Source organism: Suricata suricatta, chromosome 8 (genome assembly GCF_006229205.1).
Source record: "Suricata suricatta isolate VVHF042 chromosome 8, meerkat_22Aug2017_6uvM2_HiC, whole genome shotgun sequence".
In the NCBI taxonomy this organism is placed as follows: Eukaryota; Metazoa; Chordata; class Mammalia; order Carnivora; family Herpestidae; genus Suricata; species Suricata suricatta.
In genome coordinates this window covers 105,954,929-105,976,875 of record NC_043707.1, presented here as the reverse complement: position 1 = coordinate 105,976,875, position 21,947 = coordinate 105,954,929, and positions in this window count along the sequence as shown.

The window sequence follows — 21,947 nt, the reverse complement described above, 5'->3', positions numbered from 1 at the left end:
GCCCGCCGCGCCTCCCCGGGCGCCGGCATTAAAGCGCATATGCAAGCCATGAATTATCAACTGAAAGGAGTCAATTACCGGCTCTAAAAACGAGTGTCTGCGCCCGGAGCGCCCGGGGCCATCCGCCTATTTACGGAGCGATTTCCCCCGCCCGGCCTCGGGAGGGATTGACGGGGAGAGATGGAGCCTGAGACCGGGCGGGAGAGAGCCGCGGGGAGAGAGACTGGGAGAAAGAGAGGGCCAGAGACCCGCAGACATAGGGAGAGACAGAAACTGGGACAGGAAGGAGATACAGGTCTAGAGAAACACGCCTAGACTCAGATGAGGAAAAGGCATCTTGGGGCGGTGGGGGGAGCCCTGGGACCTCACAGGTCCTGTTTCCCTTCCCCGGTCTGGTTAGGGACCCGAGTTCTCCAGCGCCGCAGGGAGGCTGGGTCGTTGGGTGGAGCGCTGGGGAAAGATCTGGGGCTCAGGAAGTGATAGAGCTGGGAGCATAGTTCTGGCAGCAAACCGGGAGCAGGCTGCGGCATTGTCCTGTGTGGAGGTGAATTGGACAGCGCGATCACCAGAAGAGGGAGGAGGGGCGAGGAACAGGGACAAAGTGAGGATAGAGCCTGAAGGGGAGGTGCCTGCAAAGCCCAAACATTGTGAGAGAGGTGATGAAACCAACCTGGGTGGGCTCTGGGAGTTCTGTTTGCCCACCAGGCTCTCACCCAAGCGGCTCCCCTCCCTGGAAATGCTTTACCTGCTGGACTCCTACTCACTCTTGGACTCCTGGCCTCCCCAGCCCCTGTGCCTGCCTTAGCCTCAGCACAAACCCCATTCTATTCCAGGATCCAGGCCTGACTTCTCCCCCAGACAGGAGCGTAGCAGGGGCAGGGCCTTGCCCACCTGGGCCCTCTGGAGGGAGCCACTGGGAGCTACATAAGTATTTGTTGGAAGAGTGAATGGAGGGAGGAGTGAGCTGGTCTAGAGGGGACCTTGGCTTGGACTGAGGCTGTGACCCAGGCCCAGAATTTCCAGGGCAGGGCTGCATGTAAAGCACTCTGTACAGATCATGTGCAAGGCTTCAAGCCACCTCAGTGCTGGGGTGAGGTCACAGCAACAGAGTCCAGCCCTTGCTATGCAGGAGGTGTGGTGAGCTGGGGCGGAGCAGGGGCAGCAAGGGTAGGGGTAATGGTGGGTGGGGTGGGGGAAGCAAGGCCTAGTTCACCAGCACCAGCAAGTTGCTACCAGAGCCCCCAGGGCTTGTACTTTCAGATTCCTGGAATCTTAGGGTTCTCCTCAAGGGGGTGGGGATAGGGAACCCCCAGGAACTCTGAAGAAGGAGGGGGATCTAAACTGGGACAGAGGGAAGAGGCTGGGGGTGGGTGTCAGAAAAAACCTTTCTCTTCTAGCTGTGTGACCTGGGGCAAGCCCCTTAACTTTTGAGCCTCTGTTTCTTTATCTAGAAAATGGGGACAACGCTATCAACTTTCTAAGAATGTTCTCACATGTGCATAGCACTTTCCCAAGAGGGAAAGTAAAGAATAAGAACAGTTACTATTTATTGAGGCTTACAAGGTGCCAAGTGCTATGATTAGTGGATTATCCCTATCTGCCGCCCAGCACCACTTTCCCATGTTGTGAAATCACTTTGCAGACAGGGAAACATGAAGAGGGGCTGGGATTGGGAAGTGGTACCATCAAGGGTTGAAGCTCTGACTCCAGAGCTTCCTTAACCCCTGCACTACGGGACCTCCCAGACTAGGCCCAGTGTGTCCCCTGCCCTGTTCCCTCTGCCCTTCCAGTCTGACTGAGCCCAGATCTACTGAAAAAGCGGCTGCCATGGGCGGGAGAGCTCAGGTCCGGTAGAGGCGGCCCCTGGGGTCCTGTTCCCACCTTGGCGTGGGCTGGGCAGACAAGTCTGCGGCCCTACCAGGCCATTATCAGGCAGCCAGAGGGGGTGTCTGCAAGCACCAACGCTGGGGTTCCTGCAACCGCTCTCCTATTAGTGGCTGGTGGCTTCACAATGATTTATTGGGGCTTCTTCATTTCCCCTTGGTCTGCTATAAACATATTTATACCACCAGAGTGACCGATAAATTTCCCTTATGAATCCCGTTATCTCCCCCATTAACCATCCGTCACCTTTTATGCGGCCACAATGGGCAGGGCCAGGGCACCGGGGCTGGGTGGGAGGCCTGAGGCCTGCGGAGCCTGTGGGCCCAGTGAACTCTTCACCTCCCCCACTGCTCCCCAGACGGTGGCCACTGCTGCCTTGGAGCTACCTCTAGGATGAGGATACGGACCTGGAACAGACTGGACGGGGGCCCTTTGAAATGTGGCTTCCAGCTTGTTCTCAGAATAGGGAAGTGCCTCTCACCTGAGTCTCTCCCGCAGCTCTGGCTTTGTCTCCTCTAAGTGAGCAAGAGTCTTCTGAAGCTGCTGCCGCTGCTCTTCCTCCTCTCCCTGCCCTAAGCTCTCACTCTCATCCTGCTGAGTGCAGCAGAAAGCTACATCGCTGCTAGATGTGGTGCCAGAGGGCCAGGTGCCAGCCCCTTGTCGTTTGCCCTGCACCTCCCCCGTGCAAGGCACTTTACATCCATGATTTCATGTGATCCCTGCTGTGGGTCACCATGGAACACCTTGGAATCCTGGAGCCAGACCTGTACAGCTCCATCTGCTAGATGAGGAAATAAGTCCCAGAGACATTAAATGAAGAGCCCAATGTCATCCAGCCAAGGCATAGAGCTGTGATTTGGGGCCTTTCTGGCCCTAAAGCTTGTGCTTTCAACTACTGCACTCTCCCACCTCTTCTAATGCTCTGGGCTAGGAGGGGGTTAATCCAAGAAAATTTTCAGTGGAGTGGGCTACAGAGCAGGGGAGGAAGGAGAAGAGACAGTGGGAGTAGTTGGAGCCTCAGTGGAAGGCTGGCAGGGAGAAGGGGCAGGGCCTTGGAGTGAGGAGTGACCTTGGGTACATGTCGAAGTCAAGCTGCTAGAGTGGGGCAAGGTCTCTAAGGTACCTGTCCTGCCCACATCTGGCAGGACAAGGGGCTTGGCACATGGTCCGGGCTAGTAGACCAGGGTTCAGACCTTCTCAGCTTATGCCTAGGGCAAAGCCTCACCTTCTCTAGGCCTCAGTCTTCTGCCAGAGCCTGGGCATGAAGCCTGGGTTCTGCCCTTTGAGTACCTGATATATCAGCTTCCTTGGGAGATGGCTGTGTGTGTGGTGGTGGAGGAGTGGGAATGCTGTGAGTCCTGTTTCTTCCACCTTCACCCACAAAGTCAGCCAGAATTGCTGAAAGCTCCTGGGGAGTTAAGATAACTCACATTCTCCAATGGAGAAGAATCTTGAGACTTAGGTGGACCAAAGTCCTGAGTCCTGGCATTGCTTCTCTGGCCCAAGGAGAATGTTACCCATTTTATACATGAGGAAACTTAGGCCCAGAGGAGGAAGGGATCTGAGGCAAGAACAGAGCACTGGGTTAAAATATGGTGATGAGGAGGGGACTCAGAAGCATTAGGGCCAGGAGCTAGCAGAACTGGGATGAGCAGGAGGTGGAGTATAGTCTGCTGGGTCTGCGGTGGCCATGGTCCGGGTGGGGAGTTAGTTCTCTGAAGGATGTCTAATTACTTTTCTCTTCAGGAACATCCTGGGTGGCCTAGGGAGTGACTAGGGCAGAGGGAATTTCAGGTTTAGCACTTCAAGGAACCAGATTCTTCTCTGACTTTGTTTTATTTTATTTTTTGAGAGAGTATGAGCAGGGTGAAGGGGGGCACAGAGAGAGAGGGAAACACAGAATCCAAAGCAGGCTCCAGGCTCTGCAGTGTCAGCACAGAGCCCGATGCGGGACTCAAACCCATGGAAGTGAGATTATGACCAGAGTCATAGGTAGTCGGACACTCAGCCGACTGAGCCACCCAGGCATCCCTCTCCTCTGACTTCAAGAGGAGGTAGGGAGGTCATTCTGGCCATTCCCCTGACTCCTTTGGTCCAGAGGGAGAAGTTGTTGGGGGTTGTTACAAGATCCAGTCCATCTACTTCCTGGCTCCCCACATCCCAGGGCCTTGGGGGAAACAGCCATGCTGGGAGGAAGGAGATCCACTGTGCAACCTGGAGCATGTTCTTGTCCTTTCTGAGCATCATCTCTTAGACATTCTCCAGCTCAGATTCCAGACTCCCTGCGGCCATACTCCAGGGGACACTTCAGACCATAGCTCCCGAAGGAGCGCCAGGACAGAGACAAGCAGGCCCCACAGCCAGACACTGTCACCTCTCCCACAGTGGTTCTCAGTCTTGCTCCGTCTCCTTGTCTCACCTGCTCTTCTCCCCCTCCTCCCATTTGCCCTCTCTATCCTACCAACTGTGTGTCTGTCTGTCTGTATCTCTCTGGGTTGGCAGCCCACTCCCCCACATCCTGTCCTCTCTGCAAGGTTGGAGGGAGGGGGCGCAGGGCTGGGAGTGTGTGTGTGAGTGCGAGCCAGCGCCGGAGCTCCCTCCCTCTCCCCCTCCACCCTCTCCTGCTCCCCTAGCCACACTCACACACACACACTCTCTCTCAGCCATTTTCAATGTCATAAATTTCCCCGTCTCTCTTCTCTACTCGGCTATTACCTGCGCCTCCGTCACCGCCGTGTGCTCGCTCCCAGATGGGCTAGGCCATCTCCGCTCTGCAAATGACTCAGGGAGAGAGAGGCAGGGAAGGAGGGAGAGGAAGGAGCAGGGAGAGACGAAAAGAGATTGGGAGAGATTGAGAGGGAAGGCAGCAAGCAGAAGACAGGACATGGAAGCAGAGAGGGAGAGAGAAGCAGCCCCCAGGGGCCCAGCTTCTTCCCACCTCCTGCAAATATAAAAGCCTGCCAAAGGGGTGCCTGCCAGCCAGGAAGCCCAGGTGCCAGGACAGGAGCGGGTGGTGCCAAGTCCGGGGGTGGAGTCGGGTCAATCAGCTCTGCTCTCCACCCAGTGGGACTTGCTGCAAGTCCTCCCCCTCCACTAGCTTCCCACAGGCCTCTCTGTGTGCCAGCACCATGCTAGTGGTGAACCAGACACCTGGGATTCCTTCTGGGGTGGTTCACAGCCAAGAGGGCAGGCAGACAGGGAGGTGAGCTCTCTTACTATGTGCTAGCCCTCCTTGGGGACACTGGCAGGAAGGGGGAGGTGTTTAGAGTTCCCACAACTCAGGGCAAGTTGCTTCTCTCCCTGCAGAATTGGAGGAGGCAGAGGCTTTCCCCTACACCTGACTTCTTACTCCCAGAGTGGAGCCTTCCCCACCCCCACTCCTAGTGTCAGAGGCGGTCTTAGTTTTCTCTACTGTTTTTTGGGATGAGAATAGGGCTGGGGAGACTCAGGCAGTCTAGGGGAGAGAGGATGTCCAGGAGCCCCCATAGGATGGAGAGTGAGGGATCTAGGAGGGGCTGATGTGGCAGGACTGGGAAGAGTGTGGACAGGGAAGCCAAGGCGCCCAGATGGTGCCAGGAGGGACTCAGTGAAACCAGCTGACCCTACTGCTGCTGCCGGTATCAATGATGGCATGTGTGGGAGCTGCTGGCGGTGCGGGGGGGACATAGGCCCAGGCCCAGAGCTGCCACCAGAATCCCTTCGAAAGGTTTCCTGCTTGTATTCTCAACACCTCCAATGTCTTTTAAAAATGCAGATAATGACCATGTTGCTCTCTTAGTTCAACCCTCCCATGTCTCCACATCCCATTGGAAGCAGAACCTACACTCCTCACACTGGTGTAGGAGGCCCATTCCTTTCTGGCGCCACCGCCTCCTGCTGCTGCCCTGACTTCTCCCTCCTGAGGGGACCTAGAATATCCCCAGAGCCTTTGCACTCACTGTTCTCCTCTCTCCACAGGGCTGGCTCCTCATCCCTCAGCTCAAATGTCACCTGCACAGAGGCGCTAACCCTGACCACCCCATCTAATGATGGGTCACCCCATTAACTCTCTCATGGCCTTCTGATTATTTATTTTGTGGCACTTTTTACATTGTGTCATTTTTTGGTTACTTATCTGTTTACTCGTTTAGTGTCTGTCTCCTTTGATTGACGGACCTTGCATGAAGTCAGAACCATGTTTGTCCTGTTCATCAAAGACAGTAACTACCATATAGTGAGCCCAAAGAAGTATTTGTCAAGTGAATAAATGAATGAATGAATGGAGTTGATGTAGGTGCATCCTCCTCACTTAGGTTTGGGTTGGGATGGATGTTGGGGCTCAACTGATGGCCATAGGGCTGCTGTCCGTGTGGCAAATTTGAAATCTCAGTGTACTAGATTCCATTCCAACAGGGAAAGGCATCTTGCCCTGATGTTGGGAATTTAACCTGTAAACAAGGTCAGGCCTCATTGAAGGGTTTTCCTCTACTACAATCCACACAGCAGAATCCTTCCATCTGTGTGTCAATAACATGCACCTTCACAGACAGGTGAACACACACACACACACACACACACACACCACAGGTATCCTCATACCCCTGCACAGAATGACCTAAGATAAGCCACCCTCACACATATACATAGAATCCCCCAGACACCAAGGCATACAGAGGGCAAGCCCAATTCCCCACATTCCTGCACACACTAGACATAGCCCTAAAGGTATATTTGTGAACAGACATGCACAGGTGTGTAGGTATAAACACACATACCTACAAATACATACTTAATGTGTGTAGTAGACACAGTCACAAAAACCAACATAATTAAACACTGAAATGACATCAGTGGAAGGGTGCCTGACTGGCTCAGTTGATAGAATGTGACTCTTGATTTTGGGACCATAAGTTTGAGCCCCACATTGGGGATAGAGATTACTTAATATAAAATATTTTTTAAAATGACATTAATGGAGAAGACACCTGTTCACTTCCTAACTGACTCAGGAGTCCACATCGTGGAGTAACAGCTTGGGCTTTGAGCTGCCCTCCGGCATGGGATGCACTATGCTGAGTGACCACACATTCCCACCTCATTCCTCACCTCTCCTGCCCTACTGGCCCAGCCCTCATGGTCTTGTGAGAGGCTCAGGTTCCCGCAGACTCAGTCTGTGGCCAGAGGCAGGGCTCAGCTGGAACTGGGGTCAGGACTTGGTCTGTGGCCAAGGTCAAGGTTCACTGGGTGACTGGACTCAGGCTCATCTGGGACTAAGGTCAAAGGTAAGTCAGAGGCCGAGATCTCCTTGATGTCCTGTGTCTCTGCTCACAGGTGTGTCCCCCATACGTGCTATCCCAAGGAGCCGCCTGTGGGAACAAGACGCAGGGTCCTTATGGTGCGTGGGCCTCCGTGGCTGGCGAAGGGGGGGCAGGTGGGGGCTGGCCAGGCAGATAGCTGTGAGGTACGTTTCCATCTCCGCGGGTCGGGCGGGCGAAGCCATTTCCAATCTGCTCTCTATCATTTTCAATATCATTAATCCCAGACACTCTATTTTCCATGCCTGCGCAGCCAGGCCCCCGAGTGTGCGCCGTGTAAAGTGACACATATTCATCACCAGCTCGTGGCGCCGGCGCCGACGCTGATACAATATTAGTGTTGCCCCCCCGCTCGGGGCCCGCTCCGCCCGGCTCCCCGATGGCACGAATCCATCACCTGGAGCCCGTGTCACTTTCCCCAGCAGCCACATTTGTTTGGGCACTTAGGAGGTAATTGTGGCACATTAGCCAGGGCGGGGAAGGGCGCTAGGCCCTCAGGAGGAGGGGAAGCAGAGGCATCTGCTTCCACAGCCTGAGCCCACCCTGGTCTGGTGCTGTTCTTGCTCAGGCTGGGGTCCCAGAAACCTGGGCTCTTGCTCAGCCTTGGAGAAGGTGGCTCAAGGAAGGGCCCCCTGTCAGGGACGCCGACTTGGGCCCCATTGGGAAGTTTTAGCAGGGTTTCTCTGTGAGCCCTAGCACTGGGGCTTGGTCTAGATGGGGTCCCAAGATTGAAGGTGATGGCTTTGAAATCTTTTCTTGCCAACCAGTCCATATCCCAGCACTGAGACTCAGGACATGGCATTTCCAACCCTCTTGGCTCTATTTCAAGTCACAAATGGGAGAGGGCCGTGGGAGTGGGAGCAGGAAGGAGGAGACACTGCCCAGCCCTTGGGAATCCACTGTGATGGAAAACCTGGCCTGACCCTGAGAACCTGGGTCTGAGAGGGGAGGCTCTTAATCTGAGTGGGGGTGACATGGCCCAGCCCTCAGGAGCCCTGTCTGAATCTAGGAGGAGGGGAATGTCACCAGCCTGAGCAATAGATGATGACCCAGGGCACAGAGCTTTTGGGAAGACTGCCTGGAGGCGGTGAGCCAGACATACATGGACAGCCTTTGGCTACCGGGAAGCCCAGAGTGGCTGCAGTGGAGGGAGGAGCAGCGGCTAGTGTCATTGATCTGGGCAGAGGCCATGCTGTGCTGGGGCATGGGTTCTCCCTCCTCAGTCCGCAGGGCTAACACCCATTAACCTCGTCAGCAGACAAATTGCCCGTCTTGTCAAATTCCCATTTAAAATGCAAACTCGATTTGACAGAGTAAACGGAGCGGAGGTGGGAGCGGATAATCCAGTGGAAGCTCATTAACAGGGCCCAGTGAGAGGGGCCTGCCAGGAGGGCCCAATACACACGCCCTGATGAACCTCCTGGCCTTTTAACGTCCCACCACCTGCTCAGCACCCCAACTTGCCTGCCCTACTGCCTAACCCCCTTCAAGGAGTCCGGGGACCCCAGATGCCCGCCACTACCTCTGGGAAGGCACATCCAAGAAGCAAACAGAGCTGGGAATCAGCCTCTGCCTCTGTGCCTGTCTGCTCAGTGGTCTTGGGCAGCATCAACAGCACCATGTGGTCCCCAACCTGGGTTCCCACTGTAACCCTAGACGTATATTCTCCTACCTGGCCTCCCTCTCCTCTGCCTTCACTGGAGGGGTCCTGTGAGTTGGCATTATTAACCCAAAATGAGAAACTTGGGACTCCAGAAGGTTGTCCAGTTAACAATAGGCAAGCAGAGTGTGGGTTTGATTCCCAACCCATCAGACATCAACAATTACACTTGTAACCACAGCACTACTTGGCCTTCCCGGATTGTGAATGGCTCTCCTGCCCTCTCTGCTTGCCTGGTTTCAGTCCGTCACGAACTGTGTGGGTCTAGGAAAACTGACTTCCCTTTGAGCCTCATTTTTCTCATCTGTAAAAATAAATGGGCAAATGACAGCTGCCCAGCCTGAGGGCTAGGGTATGGAGAATTTTTATACATACTCTGTTTAATGAATACCTATCACCACCCCTACAACATCTCCAGATAACTTAGCCTCAAATGGAGGTGTCCTGGGGCAGGTGACGGTCCTGCCCACCAGGCCACTCCTTCTGTCCTGTGCTGTGGCCAGGCTGCTGCAACCTGTTTCTGATAGTTGGAATGATGGTTGATTAAGAGGCTGTGGAACGAAGCCTCCAACCAACCAATAGGCCGTTGCTCCACCTCCCCTCTGAGGCCCCCCAGCCTGCTCCCCCACAGATATTCACAGAGCCCCTGAACCAGACTGGGGTGGCACCTTTCCCAGCCACCACACAGGGTGCTGCTCCGTCTAGCTGTGCTGGGAGCCCAAGCTGGGTGACCTTGGGTGGGTGTCCTTATTGGGTCCCATCGTCTGTCACTGCCTTTACAGCAAGAGCCTCCTCACCGTCAGCCTCTGTCCCCTATCCCACCAGTCCTTCACTGGCACCAAAGCAATGGCTGTGAATCTCACCACTTTCCCACCACCACTGCCTACCACTTCCAAGGTAAAGTCCAAATTCCTCAGCTGGCATTCAAAGTCTTAGACGATCTGACCCTAGTTTACCCTTCCAGTCTCTCTCGTGGCACAAAGTGTCCTGAGCCCTCTTACCTCTTTGCCTTCACCAGGCTGTGAGTGACCCTTGTATCCTTGGCTGACACCACCTCTTGATTCACCACCCACCCTAGGGGATCCTCTTCCTCTTCGGACCTTCCTCATCCCCCACCCTTGCCTGACTCCAGCAATAAGCTGGGAGAGACCCCTGTGAGGCTCTGAACCCTGTCCGGAGGGGCGGGGTGGGGGTAGGGGTGGGTGGCAGAGGGAGAGAAGCTGCGGTGGGGAGTGTTCTCAGCCTCCCTCCAGTTGTGCGCAGAACCATCCTCTGAGGCTGGCCTAATTCCCTTCAGAGCCCAGCTTCCATCTTCAGGGTGGTGCGTGGGGAGCTGAGAGCCCAACGTTAATGCCTAAGAAAGTCGTGGGTGGATTAGAAAGCGCGGGGGATTAGGGCCAGAGCTGGTAGCTGATGCAGGAACGGAGCCCCTCCCCCTGAGGAAGAGGAGGCTAATCCTGCTTAGTGACTGAGGAGCCTACAGTGCTGAGGAGGGGCCTTCCTTTCTATCCTGGCTGCCTAGACCTGTCAGGCTCATAAGCCCTGGCCGATCCCAGGCAGGGGCAACATGAAGACGCCCTCACCACCTCTGTCTTCCAAACTTTTGGTTCACTGGTGTCTGCCTAAGCCACGCCTGCCTGGTCCCTCACACTACCCCAGCCCACCATGCGACCCCAAACCTTCTCATCCTGCTGTGCCCATCCAAACTGCCTTGTGTGGCCGCCCTCCCAACTTTTATAACCACCCATGACTCCGCAAACTGAGCCATCCAGCTCAGACTCCTGGTGCCCCATCCATCCGTGCCTACCAGTGTTCCGTGGCGGCTGCTGCAGCGCTGCCCAGCCTCCTCATCCCTGCAGCTGCCGACTGCTCATGGCTCATGGTGAGCTTCCTCTCTGGGGAACTGCCTTCAGACACCTCACCCAAGGTTATGCCCTTTCCCTGGGGGCGGTGCACAGGATGACTGGTCAGTGCAGGAGGACAAGGTCTGGTCCTTTACCTCAAGCTTCCCGTGGGACTGACGAGGCCACTGTCGCCACTGTACCGAGGATGGACCTCTCCCTCTGTCTGGTCCTACTCCCACTACTTCAGAGGCTTGCTCCCCAGAGCACCACTCAGCGAGTCCCCTGCACATTCTCTCCCCAATCTCTATAGGAATTCTCACCCTTCACTGGCTTTTTTAAGTTCCAAGGTTGAGGAAGGAAGAGGATGGTTGGTCCCTGAAGGGCCTGGATTTAGGGGCTCCTGAGCCTGATGCTCACAACTCAGGCAGGCAAGGACCAGCAGTCCCTTCCCTGAGGGCTAATCCTGTGGGGCTTGAGTTTCAATGGTGTAGGACTGAGTGGGCTGAGTGGAGAGGGAGGTCTTGCCCTGGAGCCCAGCCTGGGGTCTTGGCCTGAAAGAGGAGGCAGATTCTGTCTGGGGAGCTAAGGAAGGAGAAAGAAACTTGGTCTGAGAGTTTAATCTGAAGGAGGAGGCAGGTCATATCCTGTGAGCCTGGTCTGAGAGAAGAAGTAGAACTCTGACTTGGGAGCCTAGTCTGAGGGGAATTAGGAAGGACAGGACAGTAAGAGCTGAGTTTGAGGAAGAAGAGCGGGCAGGACCCTCCCCGGACTGCCTGCTCACATGGCCCTCCACCACACTATGCATCGAGATCTTCCTTTGCCAGGCCAGGCTCGCCTTCCAGGAGGTCAGCCAGCTGGTGTGACGCCTGAATGTGGGAGGACTGAGTTTCTAAGTTAATGACCCAGGTGTGCGTGAGAAGAATAGGAAGGATGCCCCCTACCTGGTTCCTTGGCTCCATGAGGCCTGAAGCCGTGGCATGTGGGAATACAGAACAACCTGGATGCAGGACCTCTGAGAAATTCTGGTCCTGGGGTAACTTGAGAGTCAGGGCAGGGACCTGGAACTGGACAGACTGACCTTTGAGAGCCAGTCTGCAATGCGGGGGTCAGTTGGTTGGGGGGGAGTACTCCCACTCTGTTCCCTACCTTTGATGGACAAATGCTAATGACATTACCAGCGATTGACCAGAAACGAATAAATAATTCAGTCTGGCCTGAAAATGGGAGAAAAGTACTTAAATGCTATTGACAAGCCAGTCCCTGGCCTCATTACCCATGCAGACTCAGGCCTCCACATCGACCCTGCCCCCCAATTCCTTCAAACCCCACTGTGGGCAGCCTCAGGCCTCCCTCCCACGAGCCTGGCCTAAGTTGAACGTGTGGAGAGCGACCTGAGGGACCAGAGAAAGGGTTAAGGTTTGTGGCTAGAAGCACCCCCAGAAAGAACCCCAAGCAGCTCCCCAAGTCCTTCCCCATTTCCCCAAACCCTTGCGCCAGCTTCTGTTCTCAGGAAGGGTGGTCCATCCCAGCCCCAGGTGCGGGTGCACAGGGAACACAGACCTGTGCCCACACGCGCACAGAGCCCAGCAGCTGCCACATCCTCTTCCAGGACGAGAAGAGTGGTGACCCCCAGGGCGGCTGTCAGTCACTGCGCTCTCGGGGGTACAAACTCATTAAACGTTTCCCTGCCTTGTCACAGGCCCCCCCCCCCCCGAGTCCTCAAGTCAGGCCTGAGGAGGAGGAGAAGGAGAAGGAAACAAATGTGCAGCTGATCCTTTAAAAGCACATCCTGTATTTTCTGACCCCTGGAGAAGAGAAGGGGATTATGAAGGGTGGGGATTACCCCAGGAAGGGCCTCACCATGGGTGCTCCTGAGTCTTGGATTTCCAGCTCCTAGAACACACAGGGGCTCCCTCCAAGCAGTAACTTTGCAAAACAAAACCTTTTCATGTTCTCTGAGAGTCTCACTCTCTCTTCCTTGGCTGCCTGGGCCTGACTCCCCTTCATGAGGTCTCCTCTGGCATCATCAGGTCTCTTCAGGAGACCTAGAGAGGCTGTCTCTCCTTTGGCCCTCGCCCTGCTGCCCACATGTTTGTGGAGTCAGGAGCCTCCTGAAGGCTGGACAGCAGAAGCCAACAACAGGTCAGACAATGGGGAGCCTCAGGGACTCTCCAGCCCAGCAGGCAGGCTGCCTCCTAGCAGAACACAGTGGGGAGAGTTGCGGGGGGAGAGCTGTGATGTGGGCCTGGAGGTGCAGGATGCCTCGGAGGATATGAAGGGCCTGGGTTATACAGGGCACGCTTCAGCACAGCCCAGGATGTGGTTCTAAAAGGGACCCTATCCCTTTGTGAGCCAAATAATTTGCTCCTGCGTGTGGGCAGAAGCTCCAGGGGTCCCCCTTTGCCTATAACAGATAGCTCCACTTGTCCCTTTGGAAACCAGAACCCCCACACTGCAGTGTGCAGGGTTCTGGCTGGGGTCCCGAGTCCCGGCCTCCCTCCTGAGCTCTCCCTGCTGCTTGTCAGAACCCTGCCTGACTAGAGGTTAAACTCCCTGGACCAGCCTCTCCCTTCCACTTCCCCCACTCCACAAAATCCAAGGGCTCCAGTGAGCTGAAAAACTCTGCTTCCCGCTTGTCATCCATAAGGCCCTTTCTCCTCTGTGTCTCTTCCCCCACTGGAGTCCCACAGGGAGTCATTTATCCGGATCGACTGGCTCTCCTCAGTGCAAACATTCGCAGGAGCATTAGCAAGCCTAAAACCCAATTAGCCTTCAATTACTCAGGCCTCAGCCAGATTTTCTGTGATGGGGACAGGGGTAAGGAATGTGTTTGGGCACTTCAGGGGCACTGCCTGGTTGGTAGCCGACCCCTCTCCCGGAGGCCAAACACCCCCCATCGTGCATCGCTACTCCTGACCCAGCCGGCCTGCTTTCCACTGCTCTCCCTCTGGCCCTGCACCAACTTCTTTTCTTCCTTCTTCCTTCCTCATCCCTTTTAGAAAATTACTATTCTTACGTATACATAACTAATATATGGTTCAAAAAAACCCATTCTAAAAACATAATGCAAAAGAATACAAAGTGAAAAGCTAAATACTCCCCCTACCTATTCCTACCCCATAAATCTCACTGACAGTAATTCGGGGTTCTCCTTCCTTTCACGCATTTGATTCTATACATTTACACACACACATGTCCCTAATATAGTTTTAAAGTTTTTAAAGTTTATTTATTTTGAGAGAGAGAGAGAGAGCACAAGCAGTGAAGGGCGAGAGAGAGGGAGAGACAGAATCCCAAACAGTCTCACATCATCAGCACAGAGCCTAATGTGGGACCTGAACTCATGAACTGTGAAATCATGACAGCAGCCAAGAACAAGAGTCAGATGCTCAACTGACTGCACCACTCAGGTGCCTCCCTCAATAGTTTTAAGTGATTTTTTTTAACATTTCAAATTGGGACCCTACTATTCATATTGTTTAATGACCTATTCCAGTCACTGAACAATATGTCTGCTGCGCCTTTTCATGACAGAGCAGACAGATCTAGCGTCTCCTTCTTCCTGACTGCATAGTATTCCCCGGGCTGGCTGCAATGATGTATTCAGTCAGTCCTTGCTCTTTGGACTGCATCATGGCAGCAAGTATCTCTGTCCTTTCACCACTGTGCACACAGGCCAGTGTTGCTGGGGGACAGATGCCTAGGTGTGGAATTGTTCAGCCTTCAGGGATTCATATGTAAAAATTTGATGATTATTGCCAAAATACCCTCCACCTCCAGAACCACCAAGGTTGTGCCTTTGTACCCAAAGTGTCCATGTCCCTGCTTCCATCAACACTCGGTATTAGCTTTATAAAATTTATTTTTTTCTCAACCAAATAAGGACTGTGACATCTTACTGAATTTGTACTTCTTTTTTCTCATCTACTTTTTCTCTTCACCTTTACTTCCATGTCTCACTCCTTCTTTCTCAATTCCATCCCTCCTGCCTTACCCTCTCCCTGCCTCTTCTCTCCCTCCTTCAGCTCCTCTCCTTCCTTGCCTCCTTCTCTTCCCCATCATCTTTCCTTTCTCTTCCCCACATCTTCTCATCCTTCGCCTTCTCCCTCTCCTTCCCCCTCCTCCCCTGAGTACTACAGTGGGGGAGGGAGGGGCATTCAGAGAAGCTATTAGCTCTGCCCCCCTAATACTCTGAGTCCCACTCGCCTCTTAACACCTCCCTGAGCCTGTGCCTCTAAGCCCCATCTCACTCTCGTCTCCCTCTAATCACTAAGGCTTATTTCTGATTTTCTGAAGTGACAAGGAGCTGGGTTTGGGGGGAGGGAGGGCTGTCAGCCAGCATCTCCCAGGATTGAGGGAGGGAAGCCTGGCTTCTTGGATATGAGACTCCAGCGAGGTCCTCCTGGCTGTGTATAGGCCCAGTTCCCCAGCCCTTTCTGCCTTGGTTTATGGCTTACATTTCCACCCTCAGGGTGTTCTTTTAGGCTACTTTCTCTGGTCTCTCTTGTAAAAAACAGAAGGTGGCTCCCCACCTTCATCTAAAGGAGCTCCTGTGGCCAGGGCCTCAACGTTTCAATGTTCCCCTCTTCTCCCTCCCTGTCGTATCCCTGCTGCCCCCACCTCCTTCTGCCCACCCCATTCGATCCTAAAGGTGAGAAATGCCTCTGTGTGGCAAACCCCTTGTCTTCTGCTTCCTACCCCACGAAAATGGGGCTCTCTCCTCCCCTGTCCCAAATCCATCTCTCCAAAAGCTCTGTGAATTGGCATAAATTTAATTAAGGACAGCAGCAAATCTCTTGTCATTTTAAAAGACATTTGAGGTTTAAAATATGTGCTGAGAGTAGAGGTCTCAAGAGAGGTGGGATGAGGGGGGCCAGAACTAATTTCGAGGAGTTACACTTGAGCCCCAGTTCTAGCCCCTCTGTGTGACCCTGTATGCTCCCCTTCGTGTCTCTGAGCCTCCCTTATCAGCTCCCCCAGAACTCGTAGGAGACTCAGCAGGAGGAGCACCTCGCTCTGCCTGGAAGTGTTCTCCCTCTGCTAATTTAATTACATGGCCTAACTGGGCCCAGGCTGGGGAGGTGGCTAATGGCAGCTGCAGAGACAGTGGGTAATCAAGAATTAATTAGGCGTTTCTGAGGATTCCAGAGTCTGGGATAGGGAGTCCTGGGAGCCTGACTGTGGCTGGGCAGGGTATGGGGCCCCTCCAGCTCTGCCCCCTGCCCTTCCCCGGTCTTCTCAAGAGAGGAGTAATCAGCAGGCTCCAAAAAGGCTCTGGGTGCAGGGCTGCTGGCCAAGGCAGTCTCTGATCCCTGGGACATGGAGCAACCGGGCTCCAGCATTGATAGGCCAATCCAGGAGCTTGCCTGGGCTGTGTGGGGCTGGATGGCGCCTGTGCCAGTGCGTCTGGACATTTGTGTTAGGGGCTCAGCCTGTGCTGAAGACGCTTCTTGGTCTAAGCAGGTGGAAAAGGAAATGGGATTCAGCCTCCAGGCTCTAGAGTTCAGCAGCCCCGAGTTTCCCCACTTAGTTCTATCCCTGCTAATGGCGCACCCTTGCACAGGGGTCTTCCCACCTGCATCTCCCTCCGCTCCAGTGCCTGCCCCCCAGGTTCCCACCAAGCGGGGTCCTTCATTTCACAGCTTTCAGGTTGCTACTGAAGTAGCCCCTCCTCCAGAAGAAGTCTTCCCAGGCCATTCGGTCTAATTTACCTCCCCAGGAGCTAACACATCGCTTTGCCTTGTTTTCTGTTCATGTATTTCTTTGTTTCTTGTGTGTCCACCTGCCTCTTTCATTAGAATAAAATTCCATTTGGAGGCAGAGACAGGGTCAGTCCCGCTCCAGCTGGATCCCCAGAACCGATAACCTTGCTGCCCATAGGCGGCATTCCGAGAAGGAAGAGAGCTCTCTGAAGCTGTTTCCTCACCTGTAAAATGGGGATATTAATACTCTGCGGGATCTGAGGTTGGGAGGGAGATTAAAGCGTGGACTAAGATGCCCTGAGCACCGTGCCTGGCCCAGACCTCGCCACCACGGGCGGCCACCACGCGATCCGCACTGTCAGCGTCGCCGTCTTGGTCACCACCATCACTGGCAAATTTCGCGCTCCAGCCTCTCCGGCTCAAGGACACGGCTGCGGGGTGGAAGGCGCCCGCCGGGCAGGGGCCTCGCCTGCCTGGCCGGTCGACCCGCCGCGGGCCCCGCTACTTCCCAGGCGCCCCCGCGCCGCCGGCGCTTTGAAGTCCCAATCCGGCAAATAGAGTCAATCAATTATGAAGGGAACAATCTGGCGGCCCCTCGGGGAGCGGCGGCCGAGCGATCCCGGGGGATTAGGCCGCAAATCGCGCTGAGCCTCCCTAAGTGACAGCGAGAGAATCGCGCACGGCGGCGGCGGCGGCGGGAGCGGGAGGGAGCGCGGCAGCTAACCCGATTATGCAGATCCGCGGGGGGCGCGGATTAGGCCGCTGGGGCGGCTTCGCCCTAAGCGGCTCGGGGATTTGGGAAAAGTTTACTCCGGCGGAGGGGGCGGGGACTCCCCCCCGGCCTGCGGCCGCACTGCCCCCAGCTGGGTGAATGGAGGCGGGTCACTTGGGCTGGGAGAGCAGCCAAGGTGGGGCGTGTGCCTCCCGAGACGCAGCCACAGCCACGCTTTTCCAGGCACACGCGCGCGCGCACAGAGTTACACACCAGGGCCTGCAATAACCCTAAGTACACAAGCTCCCCCCTCCCCACCATCACCCTCCCAAGTGGAAAAACAGTTGAGATCACATGGAGGCGTGCGCACAGACACACACAGGCTCTGCATCACCCATAAACCAGGCCCACCATTGCTCACGCAGTCATGCAACACTGGCTCCTGGCCACACTCACAGACACAGGCAGACCCTCTACCACCCAGACACACAATGCTACATTCAGATGCAGTGCCTCCGTGATCCTAGTGGAAATTCTCATGACACAGAACTGTGACTTCAGCTACACTATGGAGGGGCACGGCCAGGTGCACAGTCCCCCCACTTGCGCTTTCTCACAGACCTCCCCTGCCTTTTCCCTTGAAGGACCCTAAAGTGTGTGTGTGTGTGTGTGTGTGTGTGTGTGTGTGTGTGTGTGAGTGTGAGCCTGCCAGGTAGCCCATATCTCTGGAGTCTGGACTTCCTCTTGAGCTTTGGCAAAGGGCCTTCTCAGGGAAGGCAGAGGGAGGGAATGAGGAATGGCACTGGGCTGGGAAATAGGCTGATTCACCTTTATTAATCTGGCTGGTGGTGGTGATTTGGGAGGGGGGCTGGGATTCTCCCTGAAGGCTGGGGGTCCAAGATTTACTCTCCTTGCCAGTTCCTCTGGGCCTACTACTTTCTTGAGGGGCAGTCAGGGAGCAAGTTGGAGAGAAAGGTGGTAGCACTCCCTTCCCATCTGGGACAAAGGCACAGAACCCAGCTATAAGCTAACCCAAGGCAGGATGTCAGGAAAGCCTCAGCCTCTTTTTATCTATAAAATGTTCAGTGTATGTGATCAGTGTGTGTCCAGGGAATGTACATACTTTTATGCTCAGTGCATGTCCAGAGTCTGTGTACATCCATGGTCATATGTGTGCTTTTGGACCGTGTGTGTGTGTGTGTGGTCACTGGTGTGTATTTCCCTACCCTCCACCCTTCACACAAATATCACAGCCACACATAATAACTGTAGACACACATGTACCACAGACAGGTACTCATCCTGCACATGCAAAATGACCATGGACACACACTTTCACACACACACACACACACACACACACACACACACACAAACACATTGAGCCTCTGAGAGAGGCCAGTACTTTGTATGGATGGACAGTGAACATTAAATGGAGTCACCTTAATTGCCATAGCTGCTGCCAGGATAATTGCCATGGCATGGAGGGCACCCCATTCCATGCCCTAGGCAGTGATTTAGTGACCCTGTAGCTGACTCAATCATTGGGGAAGAGGGGTCAGGGTTAATGAGTCTTTAGCAAGCAGGACACTGGCTGCTGCCACACACCTCTGTGCTGTATGCACATATGTGACTGTGTGTCGGTCACATGCACCACGGTTGTCACTGGGGAGAAAGAGAGAGAGAGGAGAGAGAGTGTGTGTGTGAAGGTGGGGGAGAATGTTATCCTTAGAATCTGGGATCCACTTTGAAGTGGTCTGGGCTGATGCCTGGATCCTGCTCAGTGGGGAGAGAAGGGGTTCTAAGGTAGGCAAGATGTGCTCTGGTATTTCAGGCTACAGGGGATGGTAGGGGGATAGTCCCTTTCCTGTGTAACCATAGCCAAGTCCTGACCCAATCTGGGCCTGGTTCCCTTACTGGCCTTCCCTGATCCAGCCTTTCTGGTCCTGAATCCATTGGAGGAGAGGCTGGAGTAGTCAGACTCTCAAGAAGGAACTCTCCTGGGCATCCCTGACCCACTGGACAGGATCTGCTAATAGGCCTGGCCCCTCACCCCCATGGAGCATGTCCCAGGGAGCAATCAGGACCAATTTCATGCTCAAGAAGGATACCCTTGGCTACCAGTGGGGCAGATCTGATTCATGGGCTGCAGGGAGAGCTTGGTCAGAAATAATCAGCAACCAGGCTGTGGGGAAGGGGGTCTCAGGAGTGCCCAGGGGGAGGCCTGGGAGACTAGAGGGAATGAGGACAGAAAAAGGCCTGCCCATGTGCACACACCCAGGGGGCGTCCTGGTGGGGGCTCAGTGAGGACTCGGTGGCACCTCAGTGGTCCTTAGCTGGGCTGGGCCTTCCTTCCTCCCGCAGCATGCCCTGTCCAAATCCTGGTGCATTACTTAATGGATGTGTATCCCCCAGTAAGGAATTTCACCTCTGTGTGCCTCAGTGCCCAACTTAAAATGGGGATAAAATAACACCTTCCTCATAGGATCCATATAAAGAAAATGTAAAGCATGTAGAAGAGTGGCCGGCAGGTAATAAGTGCCCAAGCTGTGGGCACCATAGTACTATTACTATGAGTTCAGAAGAGCAGAGTGCAGAAGAAAACTGACAGCCAATGATATCTTGACACCCCTCCCCCACAGAAGGGAGGCTGGGAGAAGGGAGACATTGGGTTTCACTACAGTTCCTCCCTCCCCCACTCAAGCTTATTACCTAGGAGAGCACAGAGGGGATGGGAGCCATTCTGGGCAGCCTGCCCTGAGGGGAAGGGAGTCTGAACTACTCCCTTCCAGGCCAAGTCCACGTCTATGAGGAGTGGATAGGGAGAGGAGAAGCCATCTGAAGTGGCTCATCGGCTCAGTTGTTTCAGGCCAGAAGCCATTACCTTCCCGGAGAGAGAAGCCCATGGCCCATCTGAGGCTAGTGGCAGGGGCGAGTGAAGTACAGATTGCAATGAGACTCCAGGTCCTCCGAGGCCTCCTTGCCTTCCCCCTTCCCTTTCCATCTGACCAGGTGAAGAGGCAAAGCCCAGCCCACTCTTCTCCAGTTGGGGCATGAGTGGGAGTGGGGACTAGTAGAGAGAAAGTGGTCCCTGCCCACAGCACCTCCATGATTGATTGCACCTACTGTGTGCTAGCTAGGCCCCCAAGCATCTCCTGTTTACTTTGTGCCTTTGCCTCAGCTGGAAACCAGCAGGGGCCTTTTCAAGAAAGTCATCCGATTATCTAGCCTGCGGGGCAAGACTTGGCTTTGGGAATCAGAAGATTTCCATACAGGGGGTTGCAGGCATGGCTGACTGGAGGAAAGGGGGCTGAAGATCCTGCCTGCATCCTTGCATAGCAAGCATGCTATTTAATGAAGATTGTCTGCCTCTTTCAGGTGGCTTGGTGTTGCTGGTTATGAAGGAGAGGGCTAAAGCCCCCACGCCCCCAAGGCACCACCCTTGGGGTCAAGCTCAGGGAAAGCATTTGTCTACCAAATTCCAAGCCCAGAAGCCATTAAAGTTCAAAGTGGTGATCTCTTGAGTCACCCCCAACAAAGGGTGAAGGGGGACAAGGATGAGCTTAAACCCTGGGCTTAGGCTGTATGTGCATTCTTACCCAGGACTGGGGTTGTATCCAGCAGATTCTTTAACTGCCGGCACCAGAGCGTCCTGGGAAGGACTTCTTTTGCCTCTTCCTTAAGAGCCTCACTTTACCAGGTGCTATGGAACCTCCATTTGGGCCTGAACAGGTGCTCCTCTCAACTGATGCCACTGAGTCCTTTTCCACCTCATGCCCTTCAGGCTCCTACCCTCTTCCTCTGCTGCTCTTGGTCTCTCTGTGTCTCTGTTTCTATCTCGCAGTACCTCTCCATGTCTAACTCTATCTCTCTGTGGGCCGGTGAATCTGTGTCTCTGTCTGATTCTGTGTCTTTCTCCATCTTTATCTGTGACTCTCTCTCTCTCTCTGGCTCTTGCTTGTCTCTCTGTCTCTGATTCTCTGTCTCTGAATCCTGGTGTTTCTCAGTCTGTGTCTCTCTGTCTCTGTCTCTAGGCTTGTTTTTCACACTGGAAAACCTCTGTGTGGCTCTACGAGGGCTTGATGGTCAGGTTCAAAGGTCACTGTAGCTCAAGAGCTGAGTGGAGAGGGAAAGCTGGCTTGTCCCAAGGCTGGGAGACAGGGTGTCCTGGATGCTCTGCATTCCCTCTGAGGAGCTTTGTCCTCCAGAGTTTGCACTTGTACTCAGTCTGAGTCAGGCTAGAGACACTCTGAAAGCTTTCAAAGGCTTAGCCTCCCACTTTAGACTATTTCAAGGGCAGGGCTTTGTCTTTATTCAGGCAGGTAGCCATTCTCTCTGTACCTTCCACCTCCCTTTTCCTCCATTTGTACCCCACAAGAAGCTGTAGGAATGGCTTTTAGAGTAAAACAAAAAAACAAAAACCCAGATTCAAATTCTGGACCTGCTATTAATAAGTTCTATGACAATGGGTAACTTATTTGGTCTCTCCAAGCCAGGGACATTCTTCTCACAAATGGGGATAGGAGCAATGCCTATCTCCCTGAATTGTGCGGAAGATAAAATGAGATCATGACTAAAGGACTTAACACAGCCTGACTCAAGAACTAAAAGTCATTTTTTTTATTGCACTTCCCCATTTTTTTACAGAGCCTAACAGAGGCACTGGCCAATAGAAGTCTTGTTGAATGGATACAGATTTCCTCATTGTTCATCTCCTTTTTTCCCCTTCTGTCTTTTGCTGTCTCTATGCTTGGAGTGGATGGGTCATAAGAGCCACTTGAACAACCTCTATGTACTCAGCCTTGATCCTGGCTCTGCAAGTGGGGTCAGGCTCTAAATCATAATGAGATC